The sequence below is a fragment of the Pithys albifrons genome, chromosome 13, assembly GCF_047495875.1.
Source record: "Pithys albifrons albifrons isolate INPA30051 chromosome 13, PitAlb_v1, whole genome shotgun sequence".
NCBI lineage: Eukaryota > Metazoa > Chordata > Aves > Passeriformes > Thamnophilidae > Pithys > Pithys albifrons.
Genome location: NC_092470.1, coordinates 19,747,614 through 19,765,834, shown reverse-complemented (window position 1 = coordinate 19,765,834; position 18,221 = coordinate 19,747,614). Strand labels below are relative to the sequence as shown.

Here is an 18,221-nt window from a genome sequence, read left to right as displayed (position 1 = left end):
GCAGAAACGCAGCCAACATTATTATTCTAATTAGAAAATAATCAGTAGTAGTACATAACACAAGTAGAGCATTTCGTCTTGAACAACCTATGCAAGCATTAAGATTCCTGGCTAAGAGCTAAGTTAGTGCAGCTGTTCAAATCACCTGTCATAAGCCTTTTGGTCTAATGATTTAAATCATCACATTTGTAACTTCTGGAACATCTTTCAGGAAGAAAACGACAACCACGGGATTCGGTTCATTCCCTGGCTGATGCCTCTCCGAGCATCCAGTGGCACCGAGCCACCCGAAGGCAGCAGTGGTGCAGTCCATGTGACGGTGCAAGGGCAGAAGCTCTGGACGGTAGAGGATGCTAGAGAAGAGGTAAATTTTCCGCCGCGCTTTTCCCTGTCAGCATCCCCTCAGTCTCGCCTGGTTCAGCTCGAAGCAGCTTCTCCCCATCCAGGGGCTGCTTTAGGCTCTGATTGCTGCGGGCGCTCGCCTGTGTGTGCCCGCTGTTCCAGCTGCGGGTGCGCCTGGAGCTGCAAACCCCGGCACCTTGAAACGGGTCCAGAAGTTTGCACGATCTCCCGCTAGGCACATCCGTGGAGTCTGAGAGGTCTGTGCTCTGGAGATCCCGGTGTTTCAGCAGCAGGAGCCAGGATCAGTGCCTTTCCCCCCATCTCCTGCCTCTGCTGAGCCGCCGAGCGTTTCTGCCTCAGCTATACTTTGCATCCTCGTTCTCTCATGCACTGCTCGGGCGGCAGCCTTGGGATGCCGGACTGGCGGTCTGATGCTTTGTCCTTCTAGTCTGTTTAAGGCATTTTAATTGAATCGGGTGGAGAAAAAAACCCCAAACGCATACACAAAGCCCAAGGCATCAGGACTAGACCCATCTTTACCCAAACAACAAATAGTTAAATAAATAACAAGATGCCAAACCGACCATCACCAAACGAATAAGCCAAAAATCAGCGTCAGCACCGCAGGAAACGGGAAAGTTTCTGCGCTCTGAAGCTGGTACCGCGCGTCAAAGCAGGAATCCAGGGGGAGGGGAGCGGAGCGCGGCCCCAGCCCGGAGCGTGCGGGAGGGAAGGGCAGCGCTGGTGCGCCCAGCCCCGCATCCCGGAGCGCCAGCCCGGAGCGCGCGGGAGGGAAGGGCAGCGCTGGTGCGCCCAGCCCCGCATCCCGGAGCGCCAGCCCGGAGCGTGCGGGAGGGAAGGGCAGCGCTGGTGCGCCCAGCCCCGCATCCCGGAGCGCCAGCCCGAGCCATGCCGCTGTGACTCGGTTCTGCGCCGCGAAACGCACGGCTCCGAGCCCCCACCCCCGTCTCCTCCCTCGCTCCTTCCCCCTCCCCCGGGTCCTGCGGGGAGGCGGGTTTAAGGTGGGTCCTGTGGACGGGGTAACTTTCCTAACAGAGCCAAAGAGACGCGCGGAGTGCCTCGCAGCAGCATCGCCTGCCGTGCTGGGCAGCGGCCCCGGCTCGGCCGTGGCTGCCCGGGCTGCCACCGCCTCCTCCCGCCGCCGCACGCCGCGGCCCCGGCCCCGCGTTCCCCCCGAGGTAGGTGCGAGTCGGGACAGGCGCTGGGCGCTGCCGGGGACGCGGCCCCGCAGCCCCCCCTGTCCGCAGTCGCGGCCCCCCACCCCCGTTTGTGCGCGGGGCTGCTGTGCGGGTTAAGGAGCTCCCTCTGCACCCGCCGTCTGCGAGGGGAGAAGCCCCCTTCCCTCCTCCTCCCCGAACTGCCCAGGCAGCCAGCATGAGCTGGGGGGAAGGCTCTTTGCAGCGCCAGTTGAAGTCCCTTCCCTCGATCTTTGGGTTCTCGTTGGTGATTTTGGAAGTGCCGAGCTCGGAGATGTGTGCGTGGGTGAGATCGTACGGCTTTATTAGGACTCTCCCCTATCAGCGCTTCTCTCAGAAGCCGCTTCCTTCCCTCCCGCGTGGTTTACTGGGGTGCTGTATCGCACCAACTTTCTTGTGATTGCAGTAGACAGATTTGGTCCTCGCGTGTCCCCGCGTGTCCCCATCCTCGGGCTGCTGCGCTGCGCGGGCGAGTGGGCTCGGGCTGGCGCCTCGCTGCTCGCATTTAGCGGCTTCCCTGATCTGTACTTAGCTGTGCTCCTGCTGGAGAGGGTGTTTGGGGTAGGGAGAGGTTGGAGGATGCAGTGTGCAAGTGACACCTCCGTTTCTTGAGGTTGGGGAGTGGGTGGAATCTCACTCTCGCTGGTGCTGCTCGCTGCTGCCAAACATTCCCTGCTTTTCCTTGGGCAGGGCTCTGGCCGCCCTGCCAGATGGCTCCTAACAAAGAGAAGTTTAGGAGCTCCCAAACCCAATGCTCGGCTGAGATTCGCAGGTGACAGCACGCGGTTGTGATGCCTTTGCTAATGTGATGCCTGTTACGCAGCTGCAAGCACGGGGCACCTGCTTGGCCCGGGGTGTGGGCAGAGCATCCGGAGTTTGTAAAACAGGGGCAGCCGTCGCTCAGAGTTGTTTAAATCCCCAGCCTCTGTCATCATTAGGCACGGGTTAGTCGCTGTCCTTGTCCCCGGCAGGAACTAAGTCCAGAGTTAACTAAAAGGAAGTCAACATGGTCATGACTTTATTACCTCCTGATTTAGAACATAAATATGTAACATATAAATTAACTAGAATGCAGCAGCCTGTCTGCCTTCCGTGACTTGTCAGATGGGGGACATCCCACCCCCCTGATGCTCAGTCTGGTATTTTGGTAATAGAAATCTCCAGCTGGGTGACTGGATGTTATGTCTCTTAAATTCACCTTATGGGGCTGAGTAATTCTGTGGAGATTTCTTCTGGGCTATCCAGGTCTCAGTCCAAATCCTTCCCATGCTTGGGCTTCTCTTAGAGCACAGCCAGAGCTTTGCTGTCCCTCTCTGTTTGGACCTTCCTTCCATGTTGACTTTGTTATTTAATCCCACAAGTTTTCCTTCTCAGAGTAGTGTCTGCTGGGTGGATTCTTTCAGGGGTATTGCCTTGGTGATAGCAGTGTTGAAAAAAGGTGAGGAAACCAAGAGTCTGTTCATAGGACTGGGTTTTATGTGATCTTTACAGACCAAGGAGCTGATCTTGCAAAAGCTTGTGAACAAGTTGACCTGATCTGGAGTCTGTTAAAGTTGGTGTGGGACACCTGAACGGGCTTTGCATTCGGTTAATAAATGCTAATAAGCACCTGTGCTCAAGGGTGATGATGATTTGCAAAATTAGTTTCAAGGCAAGTGCACAAGTTCTTGTCAGTAGAACCTCTGGAGGCTTAGTCAGTGTTCACCGTTGAACTTAATTTTATTTCTGCTTCTTGTTGATGTGTGAGTAAATTTGTTATGGAATTGTAGAAGTTCTACCGTGAAAGTGTTTCAACATATGAAACATTGAAAATGGTTGTGTGGTCACTGTCTTTCTCCAGTTAGCATTTCACCATTGTCTTTCTCTCCAGTCACCTACTTGTATAATTTTATAATTTTGACTAAAAACCTCAAAATTGGCTGAGGTTAAATATACAGTATTAGGCTGCATTATGTTGCTCCCACTTTTTACTGATGAGAAAGAACTAATTCGATCTCTTGTTTTTTTTTAAAATTAAATATAAATTAATATTCAGAAGTACCAAACAGAGGCCAGTGCTCTCTGATAAGAAGTCACATATTTCCTGTGAATGGGGCATTCAGCCATTTTCACTTTGAACAATCCATCCTGCTTTAAACACCAGGCAGCAGAATTAATATTTAAGCAAATGCATACAGCAAAACTATAAATCTCTGAAAACAGTTCATTATGTTGGAACTGGGGACGTACCTTCGAGTACAGCCTGTATAAACTATTTCCCTGTAGCGTGATCACAATTCTTGCAAAGCTTTTATCCTCACATGTGAAATCATTTCTAATTCTGTGTTCCTGCAAAGCATGTGCTTGGTTATTGTTTTCAAAACCATGTGGTTTGAGCTACTATTTAAATATAATATTTATGATATTACTTTGGTTGTTCAGCTTAAAAAGAGAAGTGCTGCATACCATTGCATATTAAAAAGCTTCCATATAATTACTACTTTTTGCAGTACTGCTGTGCAAATCTCTGGGTTGGGAATTTAAATGGAGACTTTATACAGTTCACTGTTACTTTATATAAAAGCTGTAAGTCTTTCTCTCGAAACATGGGGGCTGCAGGCACTGGGGACTGTGGAGTGTGGTGCCTGCACTGGTTTTTACATTTGTATTATTGAAACATTTGCTTGCCATTGGCCTTTGTGTACCTGCAGGTGCATAGAGAGCGTGGTGGCTTCCCACAAACTGCCCATCTGTTGGGTCACTTTGGGTTTGAATGACCTATTCATACATTTTTGTGTCATACTGTCATTTTAGGCAAATATGTCCATTCTGGTTGCTGCTCACAGAGGAGCACAGGGAGGCACTTCCACTGCCCCTCTCTCCCTTCCCTTGCTGTCCATGCAAAGGAAACTGCACCACTGCAGAGCTCAGAATCCAGTGCCAATCCAAGCCGAGTTCTCTGGGGGTTCTCCATGGATTGTGATGGACTTTAGGCCACACTCGGTGGTCTGAAGGTCCAAAGATGATTTAGATGGTTCAGAGGCAGGTGGGGCTCAGGTTTTGCAGTTTCCTTTCTCCAGGCTGTCCTGCTTTCTCTGGAGTTGCTGCTCCCCCAGCATTCATCTGTCCCGAGAGACAGACATTGGTGCCCAGTGCAGGTGTCCTGGTGTTCCTCCTGTGTCTCAAGCCACACTTGCCATCCCCATTGAGGCAACTGAGCCTTCCCTGACTATCTCATGTTACAAAAAATGACTAATATGTAAAACCTGGGATCAAGGAAATAGCTGCAGTTACCATTGTGAGCCCGAGCAAGGGCTGTGCCGATGGTCATGGAAAAGCTGGGAGAAATTCGTGCTCGTTGTTGTGTAGGGCACAGCCTGATGGCGCTGCCTGAGCCGCCGGTGCTGCCCTTTGCACAAACCCCACTGAAACCTCAGCGGGGAAGTTCTGTGTTGAGGAGAGGGAGATGAAAAAGCTTGTAGAAAATTAAGAGCTGCTCTCAAAGGAAACAAATCCCAGTAGAATCAGCTTCAGATTGCCATGAGTTCAGCCATATGATACTTGTGTGTGATTCCTGTGAGCGAGATAAATTGGGCTGTTCTTGTAGAGAGATGGAATTTTGTTCAAGAGTTTGCGAAGTGTGGCTCTGACCTTATAAATGAATATAGCTCATGTACCAAATGAATGAAGAGACATTCCACACCCTTGTGCAGGTCAGACTCTGCAGCTGTAACAGAGTGGGCTACAGCCCTGAGAATGTAAGGCATTGAGACAAGATGTCCAAAGACAAGCGCAGAATTCTCCAGGATAAGTGTGTTTACAAACACTTGGATATGACCAGTGGTGCTCAGCCTTCGGGCAGTTTCTCTTGTCTGGCTGCTGCTCCAAAGAGAAAGTATTGAAATTTGTATGAAAGCTTCTTTCTGAGAGAGGCAGAGATGCAAGATGAAGGTCACCACTTAGCCTGCCCACAGGAATGCAGCTGGAATTAAAAGCATGCCCAACTCACACCAGATTGCAAACAAGAACTGGGAGGGCTCACTTTTCCCTTTGCCCTGAGGACTGAGAGAGCTTCTCCTGGTACGAGCCTGTTACAAAGGCTCATCAATGAATGGGCATGAGGCTGGAGTCAGATTCACTGCTGAACATGAGCTCTGCCTGCAGGAGGAGCAAGACAGAGTAGCTGAGCGAAAATAGCTCTGTGCTCCAACTTCACATACTTCATTTTCTAGTTTTCTCATGCAAAACATTTTATGAGCACTAATAGTCACTCTGAAAAATCCTGTGAAGGGTCAAAAAGGCACCAGAGAACTGCCAGAATATGACAGCTTAGAAGTTGGCCAAGTGTGAAATTTGTGAACAGTTTTTTTATATATGTGTGAGTGGAAGGTATGAGTGGAAATGGATCCAGGTTCTCCCCAGTTCAGACATGCAGCTGAAGTTTTACTTAGCCTGTTATCTTGTATTCCTTGTTAAGATCTAGACTTCTGCTAACCTCCTCTTTTATCACAAGTCTTATGGTACATAATTTTTTGCAGGGTTTATGGGGTGTTGTGATCACATGAAAATCTCATTTCTCTGGAACAAAAAAAGTAGGGAAAAGCTGTAAAGAAATGATCAGGTGGAGTATTGGAATTCTCAGTGGCCTCCTTAAGGGGCCAAACCAGAGAGGTGAATTAACAGCTCCAAAGCTCTTTAGTTAAAGGATATAACCCTCTTCTACAGCTTGTGCAGCTGGATGAGGAGATTTGGGAGCACATCCTCCCTTTTCATAGGGTTCAGTCTTTAGTACTCACATCTGTTTTGAGACAAATACTTGAATAGTGAAAACTATATTTTGACACGGTCCTTTTATGAGCCTTTAAAGGCTTTTAGAGGGTTTGATACAAACATTTCTCCCCCTTTTTTTACCAGTGTAAAACATGGAGGTGTAGTGATATAAATCCAGTGTAAGCATGAGGAGAATCAAGTTCTTTATCATGCTTTTAAAATCTACCAAGTGAGGGAAGGATGGATGATTTGTAAGTAGTCGACTGGCATATGGTACCATTATGATAACATCATGTTCACAGCACTTTCCAGATTGATATACAACCTTTCTAAAATAAGCTCTGTAGAAAAATAAAAAAGAATGTAAAGTCATTTAGCAGCCAACAGGCTGTTGGGAGCAGCACAGGACACTGGGAGGTGACTTCAGTGACACTCGGTGTGCCAAGTCAGTTGTGCATCACCGTGTAGGACCTGCCTGACAGGCAGGACTGCAGAGGCTGCCCCTGTGCACTGGGGCTGGGTCGTGCTTTCTGAATTCCCAGGGAAATCCTGCTTTCATTTCCATCCCACACAGCCCTGGGGGAGTCCTGGGGGCAGCACAAGGGATGGAATTTGTTTCTCAGGAGGAAGTCCAGCACTGAGCCCGCTGTCAGCAGTAGAAAGAGAAAGGCTGGGGTTATCTGGGGATGGAGACTGAGTTATGCTGGAGTTCTGCATGGAAATACCCAGACTGAGATGGAAACTGTCTTGTTGACCTGCTGTGTCATTTATGGTTCTCGAGGAACAGGAAAATCATAAATACTCTTAGAAGCAGGAGCCTTGACAAGACACACTGTGGCTGTGTTTCACTCTTCAAAGGGCTTTTATCTACTTGCCACAGCTAGCTTAGTTCTATTAAAGAATTAAAACAATGATACTTTATATGGCATTATTACAGCATAAATTAGACTTTGGTTTGCCTTCATTTCAATGTGCAGGCTGTAAATATCCCCTTAAAGAAGTGCTGACTGATTAATTTGAACTCGTGTTAACTTCCCAGTGTTAAAATGGAATGGCAAATCAAGACCATTAAAGTTGTAACGCCTCCATTCCTCAAACGGAGTCAAAGTGTCTGAGGCAGCAATGTTCTTCATCCCTTCTCCTCTTTAATTTCCCTTTCCCTGCACATTTCAGGTAGGCATTTTATCAACCAAACAGGGCCAGTCAGTTATTTTATAGATACAATTCAAGCATCAGAAACTTTGCTTCTGGGTGTAATTATGCATTGTCTTCTCCAAACACCGTGTGACTCCAGGGAGAGGAGAGTTCTCTGCCTGTGTTTATTTCAAAGGGATTGGGCACCTGGAGGCTGTTTTTGCAGGTGGAATCACCTTTAGGATGAGTTACCCCCTGGATATGATGCCTGTCCCCTTCCTCCAGGGAAGTCCTTGGCAATCTGATAGTCCTAAAATGGACTGGCAGACCAGGCCAGGCACCCAGGTGTTGCATCACTTAAATCTGGTGGGATGAATCCTGTGCCTGGTTTTTGTTTTACTTGTAAAGAAAGACTAAAAGCTTTGTGGTAAATGAATGAATGAACAAATTTGAAAATTGGCATTTATAAGTCTGAGCTTTAGTTTGGCTATGATGAGTTTTGATTGCTGGGGTGTTACAGAATGACAGAGCTGAGCAGGTATCGTGTAAGAGTGATGTTTTTGCTGTGTTTCTCTAAGCCTTCCCTGGTTGAGGATTTGGGGATGTAACCCTAATTAATCCAGGTAATGTTCCAACAGGAAACCAGCACACTGAGTTATGTGGGACTTGTTTTGGGGAGCAAAGTACAGTAACTGCAGTCACTGGGTAGAACTACCAGTAATCACTTGTCCAGAGCACTGCAAAATACTTGAAAATTAAGTACTCCAACAAATCAAAATTCTTGGGTGGTGGTGAGTGTAAATTACCCGAGGGAAATCTTTTGGGTTGGATTTTTTGGTGCCATTGCAGTGTCTGTAATTGTGTATTATGTGTTTGACAGAAAAGGCATCAATAGTCCATGGGATGTGTTTGCTGGTAACTGAGCATTGACCAGATGCAGTGGAGGCTACTGGGAGTAAGTCACAAAAATTACAGCAGTGGGTGAATTATATTTACAAAATACTCATTTATAGTAAATACTGATGGCCAAATGTACAGAAAGATTAGTGAGTTGCAAATAGAAGGAATTTCATTTATGTGCACTGTCTGTTGCAGGAGGGGATCCATCCACTTGTTACCCAGCACTGGATTGTAAATTCTGTTGGGCAGAAATTGGGATTTATGTAAACTGAGGTCTGTGGAATGACCAAATACCACCTGCTGCTTGTGGTCAGAAGGCAGCAAATGAGTGAATGCAGTGGGTGTTCTCAGCAGTTGAGGCAGATGCTACATCCCTTCCAGTCCACAGGAATTTGGAAGAGTTTTCCTTTTCTTACTCTATTTTGATTTATATTGCACCACTTTGGCTCACAAAGATGTAAGTGAAATTTATTTCTCAAAAGATGTTCCGTGGGATTGTTTGTGGATGATCTGAGTGCAGCCTGGAAACTGAGCTTGTTCCTCTTGCTCTGCTCTGTAAGATGCAAAAATGTGGGAATTCTAAATAAGGGGCAAACAATGTTAAATAAGAAAAGCAATGGGAAATGGCTTGGCAGGCAGAGGTGTGTGGGTAGGAAAGACACAGAAAGTCAATTATATATAGAAAAAAGTGAGAAAAAGAAACACAATTAGGAAAATAAACAGGAAAGGACAAAGGGACAACTAAATAAAATTCAGCAACAGATTAAAGGCTCACCCAGAAATTACTGAGTTGAGAATGGTGAGGAATCAGATCAGTGTATGGTGTGCAAAAACCTTTTACTCAACAGAAAGAGAGACAAATAGCAAAATAGCAGGACTGCTGTAGTGATTAGTGCCCAGCATCTGACACTGAGGGGTTCTAGGTAATCCCAGCATCCTTCTGATTATTTTGTAGCAGATGGGGTTTTTTTCCCTGCTCTTATTGTCCTGCAGGTCTTTCATTTCCTTTACCCTCCCAGGCCTTCTTTCAGGCTGCATTTAGGGGTGAGTTTCCCTCTTGCAGAACAGCTTGGTAGAAATGAAACAGTTTTAGGGTCTGTGTTCTCTCTGCAGTACAGAGCCAAGTTTGGGTTGTTCCTTCTGTATGCAGGCATTCAAATAATAAATAATACTTCAAATAATGTGCACTGGAAGCAGAATATAAACTCAAAGTTCTGTTGACTTTTGTAAAAGAACTGTGTTTGCACAGGTGCTCTGAATGAAGTAGGCTCTGGTGCTCATGCACAGCCCAGCCATGTGCAGAGTGCTGAGGGGAGGGAGACTATTCTGAGCAGCCAGAAGGGCTGCTTTGGTGTGGATGTGAGTAGGAGAGCACGGTGTGTTTGGCTGAAGGGATCTCTGCCTGCTCTGTGCTGCTGAGCTGTGCTGGGAGCAGCACCCAGGGGGGGCAGGGCTGCTGTCCCTGTGCTGCTTGGCCACCCCACGATGGCCCGTGGCCTCAGTTGGGCTGTTGGTGGTTTGTGCCCCTGCCAACAGACAGCACTGTACAGTTTGACCCTGAGAGCAGCTCAGTTGGTTAAAACTTGGCTGTAATAATGCCAAGGTCATGGGTCCACTCCCCCATATGGGCTATTGACTTAAGAGTTGGACTCAATGATCCTTGTGGGTCCCTTCCAACTCAGAATAGTCTGTGAATCTCTCACTAGTTGTTAACACTGGATTTACCACAGAGAACCTGTTTGGGAACCCCAGAATCACAGAATATCCTGAGCTGGAAAGGACCCACAAGGATCATTGAAGTCCAACTTTTGGCCCTGCACAGAACACCCCAACAATCCCACTCTGTCCCTGAGAACACCGACTGTCTTTACAAAGGTGTTGCTTTTAAAATATAAAAGCATCTTTTCCCCACAGTCCATTGCTTGCATTCCACTTGTTTATTCCACTGCATGGGAAAAATAAAAAGTCCCATAAAGTCCTAACTCATGCCTTGGAGCGTGCAGAGGCAGCTGTGCAAGTCAGGGTGCTCCCTGCTGGGAGGAGAGGAGGAGCCTGACACCGCGGAGAGGGCTGGCACATCTGCCCTCATGAATCACTCTGTTTGCAGCCCTAAAAAGTTATGTCACTTCAGGTAAATGCTTCAGCCACAGGGAGGAAGGTCCCTGAGCAGATGTGGTCCCTGTTCAGGCCATCTGATGCACTCCAGGAGAGAGCAGTGCCTGAGTGTTTGCATTTCACACTGAGCCCCAGCTGCTACCTGGGCTCTTTCTTCCCAGCAAGCAGCTGGGCCTCGTGTGGAGGAGTTAAAAGAAGTCTTGTGTTGCATGTTCCCTGTCATACAAGGAAAAAAGTACTTTGCTACAAATAAGTATTTTCTTGCATTAAGTGTTTTCTTGCATTAGCATAATAGCTTGTTATTCATCATATAGGAATCAATAATGGACAAAGAATTCTTCTCATCTGGCTAAAGCTAATTGTTCAAAGGCATCAGGTACTGGGCTATTGGAAACAGGGTGAGGTGGCCTTCATGCCATTCCCCTTCATGCTGTAATATTTTCAGTGGTTCACAGGACTTCAATCCATACAGTGTGTGCCAAACATCCATCCTGTGTTGCTCAGGGGTGTGTTGTAACACACCTGATAAATTTGCTGTGTGAAGGACATCACTTTGGATTGTTTAAAGCCTCTGTCAGAGCTGAGTTTCAGACCAAGTCCATGGTGATGGAAAGTGCTGGCAGTTGGGATATTCAGCTGCTCTCAAGTCTTGCTGTTCCTTTGAAGATGAGACTTTCATCAGAGATATGTAGGACAGTGGGTATTTTAGTACAGCTTTCTTTGGATGTCTTTACATAATATATAGAGGCCTTCATTCTGCTTGAGACCCTTGAGCACTTTAGTAAATTTGATATTAAGTAATAAATGTTATGGTTACTGTTGTTTATTGGAGAAATCTACTGCCAGAAAAAGTGATGTGTTAGAGAATCAGGAAAGGAGAAGACTGTCCCTGGCTTTGTCAGAGACTGCCTCTAACACTAGTGCCTTCTATTTGTTGGGCATCCAATGCTCCTGGTGGATATTTTAACTCTTACCATATTTGTAGAGTGCTCCAAGAGCCTGTGCAGGGTTCTGGGGAGCACTGTGGGCATCCCCAGGTGAATTAGCCTTCCATTAGCTACAGAGCAGGCTGCCTGCTTGTTTCCCTTTGTTTTATGGAAGTGGCTGCTGCCAGGTGCCCCTGAGGTCCAAAGCCAGTTAGTTCTGTTCCTGTTTGTTACTGTATTTTGTGCAGTTGGGGGTTGTAGTTTCATTCCAGAAGCTCTGATCAGTTTTCTCATCTGTCTGAAGTCTGCTTGACAATAGAAGGGAAATCCAATATGATTTTATCAGACAATTAAAGTTGGCTTATATATCTAGTTCTAGTTTCTAATCATGCAGAAACCTTTATAAAAAAGGAAAAAATTATGGGAGCAGGAGGAACACTTTCAAGAAACTATTTAATGTTAGGTCACCTGTGGCAGCATCGATTCTACTCTCAGTACTGCAGGAGATGAACACAATCACAAAGTAATTTTAATTATTTAACATACTGCTTGCTGTGATGGAAGTGTAAGATACACAGATCTCTCCTCTTCAGGTGGGTCAGGATCCAGTTTTGAGCCAGTGTTTGAAGTCAGCTCTCCAGGTGTCTGCAGCTTCAGCTTTTGTAGCTCTTGGATAATTAAAATCCTCACCCAAAACCAGCTGAAGTGAAAGGGTGTTTCAAAGGACTCAGAGTTTGGATCTCAATAAGAGGCACTGAGTTCATGAGTGCTACTCGTGTCATTAAAATATATTTAAATAAGATTTCACTGCCTGATTTAAAAACCAAAACAACCCCCAAACTATCTCTCAAACAAAACAGCTTGTTTTAAAAAGCAGCATGTAATGGAACTCCTAAATGCCTTTCTAAATATGTTAATTCTGTTAAAGTCACATTTAGATCTGTGTTCCCTTAGCCAGGCCACCTCCTCCTGATCTGTGTGGTACTAATCAATATCCAAATAGAAGGAATTGAACTTGCAAATGCTGAGGCACTCCTTGGGTTTCTCCACTTACTCCCTAAAGCTTCATGTCAAACACAGGAGACAAATCTTCACATCTAAATAATTCATCTGCAAATGGTGGGAACAAGAGGAGGGAGAAAAACACAGAAAAAGTTGTTCCATGCTAAAATACAATAATGCATTAAAATTAATCAATTTCTTCCTGCTGGGGAACAATCATGTAGAAAACATTTTAATTACCAAAACTGAATAATGGGATCAGTGTTTTTGAGGAGGTTGGATTTACCCTACTGAGCACTGGAGAATCCTCTTCACAGGAGCCCATAAAAATATTGCTGTTTTCAAGTTGCTGCTTTCAATCATGAAACTTGTGGGGAGAAATCAGGTTTTTTCAGAGCAGCTTTTAAGGCAGACATGGAGTGGACAGCAGGCATGTGAACTGTTTGTGCCCAGAGCACAGCTCTGCACGTGCTCCAGCACTCCTGTTTGCAGCAGGATTTATTGTGCATTACTTAACACAGAGCTAAGTCACATTTTCAAGCCAAAGTGTTTGGCTGCAACAACAAAGTTGTAATGTAATGGTGTAAAAATAGCATTTTTGTGTCTATATTCAGCCTCCAAGGGATGGAAACTAAGCCAGCCTGGTCCGTTGTCTTGGCTGGGAGTGCTGTTCAAAGAGGATGTTCATGGCTGTTACATGAGGGATAATGACTTTGACTTTCAGAGTTTGCCATGGAAGAGCCTCCTGTCCCCTCCTTGATGCATCAGAGTCCTGGTCTCCAGCTCTGGTTTCATAGGCATTTGTCAGAGAGCTGAATGTTAATCAGAGCCATGAGTCACTAATTGCAGAACATATGGTGACCCCCAAGGAAGAGCCACTACCTGGCCATCTGGGAAACTTGTAGGAGAATGTAATAAAAAACGTGTTTGTAGCAGAAATTTGTTCCCATAGATGGGATATGTTTTTGTCTAAAACATTTTATGTCACTTATATTTTTTTTTCTCCTGTCAGGCTGTGCTTTTCCATAAATGAGGCACAGCAGGCACAGAGTGATGTGTTCTAATTTTGCTGGAGTGCCCCTGGGTGGTGGGTAACACCCATGCAAAGACATGGCTGAGACTGGGCAGTGTCTGAGTCCTGACTGCAAAGCCCTCTGGAAAGGCTGAGAGAATTGGGATTGTTCCCCTGGAGAAGGGAAGGCTGATTGTGATCTCCCAGTACCTCAAGGAGCCGACAGAAAATGTGGAGAGAGGGACTTTTTCCAAGGGCCTGGAGGGACAGGACAAAGGGAATGGCTTCAAACTGCCAGAGGGCAGGTTAGGTGGGATATTGGGAAGGAATTCCTGGCTGGGAGGGTGGGCAGGCCCTGGCACAGGTTGGGCAGAGAAGCTGTGGCTGCCCCATCCCTGGGAGTGTCCAAGGACAGGTTGGAGCAGCCTGGGCTGGTGGGAGGTGTCCCTGCCCATGGCAGGGGTGGGACTGGGTGGGCTTTGAGGTCCTTCCAACCCAAACCATTCTGGCATTCCATGGTCTGATTCCATGAGGTGCCACAGTGAGGTGATGAAAAGGGTCTCTCTAGGAGCCCCTGTGACAGCAGAGGTGACAGCAGAGGTGACAGCAGAGGTGCTGCAGTGTGTGTGTGGCACTGGGAGCGAGGCAGAGCTGGGGATGGAGTTGGGGTCAGTGCTGGGAGGGACACATGGCTCGGCAAGGTCATCTCAGAGCTCTCCTTCCTCAGCAGTGGACACTGGTCAGCAAAGCAGGTAATTGAAGGGCTCTCTGGGTGCTGCAGATTGAGCCCCTGGGAGATAAGCACAGATTTAACTTTGCCCAAGCTGCCCTGCCTGCATTGCAGGAACCTTTCCACAGACCGGGGTCCTCAGTGTGTGCTCAGAGTGAGCGTCTGCCTCTGTGCTTTGCTGAGTCAGGAGAGTAAGTTTGTGAGGAAAATTAAAATAGATTCCCTGAGAATGATGTAAATCTTGATGTTCACAGCAGGGCACAAAGCAAAGTGAATATCCTGGTAATAAAAGCACCTTGTAACTCGTGGAACGAACAAAGTTCCAAAAAAATGGTTATTACCTGCTGAATTTTCTGTTTTGGATTATTGAAATAGAATTACTGAGAATTAAATTGTATAAAAGGCATTTTCTTTTTTATTTTCATAATTATTCTGTCACCGACATAAAACTTTTTTCTATCTGGAAATAGTCTTGGTTGGTACTGAAAATTGCTGTAGGATAAGTAAAACCACCCTAATTGAGATTCATAAATCCATTTTTTAACAAGTACAATTAGGAATAGTTATTAGAGACCAGCTGGAAAATGTTAGGGATGAAGATTTACCATAGGAGGTTTGTTATGTGTTTGAGACATTGTTTGATACCAAAACCTAAATTAGATCACCAGTGAAATGAACCTGCTGTTTAAAATCTAATTTGTACACAGAAAGTTAATTCTGAATATTCCTATTGATAAAAATTTTATTATTAGGTCTTGTTAAACTGCCTATTTTTAATGGAAGTCTGACTTTTACAATGCTTTTCCTATAATTAAAATATGAGAAGTAGCAACTTGATTATATTGAGTGCATTTGTGTCCAGTGGCTGTGTAATAAACTTCAGTGCAAGTCAATTCTATTATCTCTCATGATTTTTGAGAGCAGAGAAGTTTATTGGGCCTAATTCCAACTCAATTCCAAGGAATTGTTGTTCAGTTAGTGCATTTTGGATTAACATTTTAGGAACCTCAGCACGGGTTTGCAAACACATTCCCCTACAGCCACTGCAGTGTCTGAGACTCAAGCTTTTAAATTCTGCTTAAAAAAACAGCTTTAGAGAAAAATTTATTTATTAGGAACTTATTACTTTTTTCATTATTCTGTCAATTATTCCAGTAAATGAGTTGTGTTGGCCATGTATATTAATCACTGCTTAATAGAGGAAATTATGGACAATCCTTTCTCAAACTTGTGGTGGAGTTTCACTTCTATAGCAATTCAGGTTTTATTTGGAAAGTGCTGTTGCAACAGAGAGTGAATGCTTTTAGCCTAATTGAGCTGAGTGTCCTAAAACAGCATCTCATCAGTCAACTTTAAGGATTTTTTTATTTTATTTGTGGTTAATTGTATTTCCCTCCTGGAAAATTGGACGAATCAATGTAAATGAAAGAAGATAATTATGAATTTTTCAGGATAAATAGGTAAGTCATGTTAGCTATAATAAGGCATCTGTGAACAATCCAAATCAAGGATGTAAATTCACTGCAGTCAGATGCTTTCCCATTGATAAATTTGCCACATTCATTACTCGTGTAATTAAATTGTGCATGCAGAGCAGGCAGGGCCCAGCAATGTGTGCAGATGTCACGTGGATCTTTAGAGAGCAGCTCCTCTCCATCACACTGGGCTGTGATCAAACTGAACATGGTCAAAAGACAGAAAAGGATGGAGCCAAACTCCATTCTGTGAAAGGTTGAGGCTCAGAGGTTGTACCAGGATCTAAAGGATGAAATGAGCAGGGAAAGGACCTGGGAGTTCCAGGTGTTCTCCTGCAGCGCAGGGTGGCCCGGGAGTGCCCTGGCAGCGTCAGGGAACTGGCACACAGGAGTGGGGATGGACTTGTGGGACACTCTGGGGACTGTGGGGAGCTGTTTGGATGGGCAGCAAGGGCTTGGCACTTGTGGGGGTCTGTGGTGTTCCTGTGCCCATCACAGGGATGGGGAGACCAGGGCTCAGGAAGAGCCAGGGAAGGGCCAGAGCCCAGGGAAGCTGGGGAGGAATGGCCAGAGTCAGGGAAGGGCCAGAGCCCAGGGAAGCTGGGGAGGAAGAAGAGCCAGAGCCCAGGGAAGGGCCAGAGCCAGGGAAGCTGGGGAGGAAGGTCCACAGCCAGGGAAGAGCCAGGGAAACTGGGGAGGAAGGTCCAAACCCAGGGAAATTAGGAAGGGAGACCAAACTGTACATGAATTAAGTGACACTTTATGTTTAGATAGCTGTGTACCACCAGGGCTCTGCAGGCAGACAGCAGAGCTTTTCCAGTTTCCATCTGATTTGCTCAGAGCCCAGTCCCCCCTGCCCCCTTTGCTCCTCTGCTCTCCCAATACCTGCAGCAACAATCAGTTCCTGGGTGGGTAGGAATGAGGCTTTCTCCTCCCTGTCAGCTCACTCCTACAGCCCTTCCAGTGTGAAGTACAAGCAAAGGGAAAGAGCAACTCTGCCTCCTCTTGGGGAAGCACAAGGTGGTTGGTTCCAATGTTTGCTGGCAGCAAAGAGAGGGAAAGTTGGAAATTTTAGCTGGTTTTTGTCTTTTTGCATGGATAACTCAGGTCAGGCCCTCACAGCCCCCAGGAGGAACTGCACCACTGCAAAGACTTTGGGCTTCAATGCCTTTCTGCCCAACTTTATGACCCAGGTTATCACCTCAGAGGTGGTTTTATTTGTTAGGTAATCAAATTGTCTTGTGCTCAGTCCACAGCAATTTATATCAGGCGATTAATTACCACTTTTTATGCCTTCCAAGTTTATTTTTTAAAGAATTGCATTGCCAGGGGCTTTCTGGTTTTGGCAAGCCTAGTGCAGAGCCAGGACTGGGGTACACACATCCATACCTGCCACATCCCTGCAGCAGTTCTTGATTCATCATGGAATCCTGGGAAGGCAATTTGCACAAGGAGAAATCCCAGGGAGAACCTGGGCTTGCCAATAATGGAAAGCAGAGATGGAAAGACTTTGCTCATCCTCTGGCTGGAACTCCAGAAAGTGGAATTCTAAATGTAGAAATTTGGTGATTTGCAGCCCTCGACTCTCTGTGAGTTTTGGCACTGCCTGAGTCCAAGGAGAGAGTTTGAGACCTGAACTGGGACTGGTGAGGGTTTGAGAAGTGGCATTTGGGATTCCATCCCAACCCAACAGCTGGGCAGGGCCATTTGCTGCTCCCAATCCACGTGTAAATGGGCAGATCCAGAGATCCATCACGGGAATGTTTTAGCTGAGCATCGACAGAGCAACAGGCCAGAGAATGGGATGTGTATGATTTGGGTGCCTGTGATCTGTGTTTAAGACTATTCACAGCTTTCAGAACATGTGGAGTTAAAAGCAATAATTTCTGGTGACCTTTGTTTGCTACACCCAGAACTATCAGGCAATCTGGGAGGATTTCAGGCCTTTTTGTACTTTGAGCTGGAACTTCTTGGAAGTGTAGGGGCTGCTTGGTCCCCTGGGCTGTGTCTGAAACAAGAGCCTTCCCTTCTGGCCCTGCAGCCACTGACAGGCAGATTGCTGATAAGAAGTTGATCATGTTTTGGTTTATACTAGTATGTTCTTTTAGAGCTAAAGAGCTGATGTAATTCAACAGAGACACCATTAACTTTAGCAAATTTAAACCACTTCTGTAAGAGAGCATGAAACTCATCCCATGATTTGATTTTGCTGCTGTATTTTCAATCTGGTTAGGAGATAACTCAATAACATTTTCCAGTCAGCTTCAAATTAAATGCAAAAAATCTTTTTTTTCCTTCAACTGAATAACTTCTAACTTAGAAATAGCCAGAAATATCCTTGCCTGAACATCCTGTACCTGCAGGAAATCTTGTGTCTCATACAAGGGCCCTGTTTTAGGCCACTGGTAAAAGAATGTACTATGATTCTCAGAAAATACACTCATTTTATCTGAAACTCTGTGACTACCTCTCTTAATCCACTCCCTCACAGAACACTTTAGGTATTTCTAATTTTTAGCTTTTATTTTAGTCTCCAAACATGTAATTACTGAAGAGTTGCCTCTTCTTTGGACTTGCAGGTTTTTTCCCTGACATTGCTTTCATTTTATTACAAACTTT

The 18,221-nt window shown here is 45.9% G+C and overlaps 1 protein-coding gene across 13 annotated transcripts in view; it reads left to right on the top strand.

Annotated features, from left to right (window-relative positions):
- The window catches only part of MEGF11 (multiple EGF like domains 11), a 274,889-nt gene that overhangs the window by 14,689 nt on the left and 241,979 nt on the right, over positions 1 to 18,221 (top strand). For 12 of the 13 annotated variants that reach the window (XM_071568006.1, XM_071568011.1, XM_071568015.1 and 9 more), the window contains one exon: positions 212 to 364. The gene's annotated coding sequence lies outside the window, so the exon portion shown is untranslated. Of the gene's footprint in view, positions 1 to 211; positions 365 to 1,349; positions 1,542 to 18,221 lie in introns of those variants that run through there. The other variant, XM_071568008.1, reaches the window with a different exon arrangement.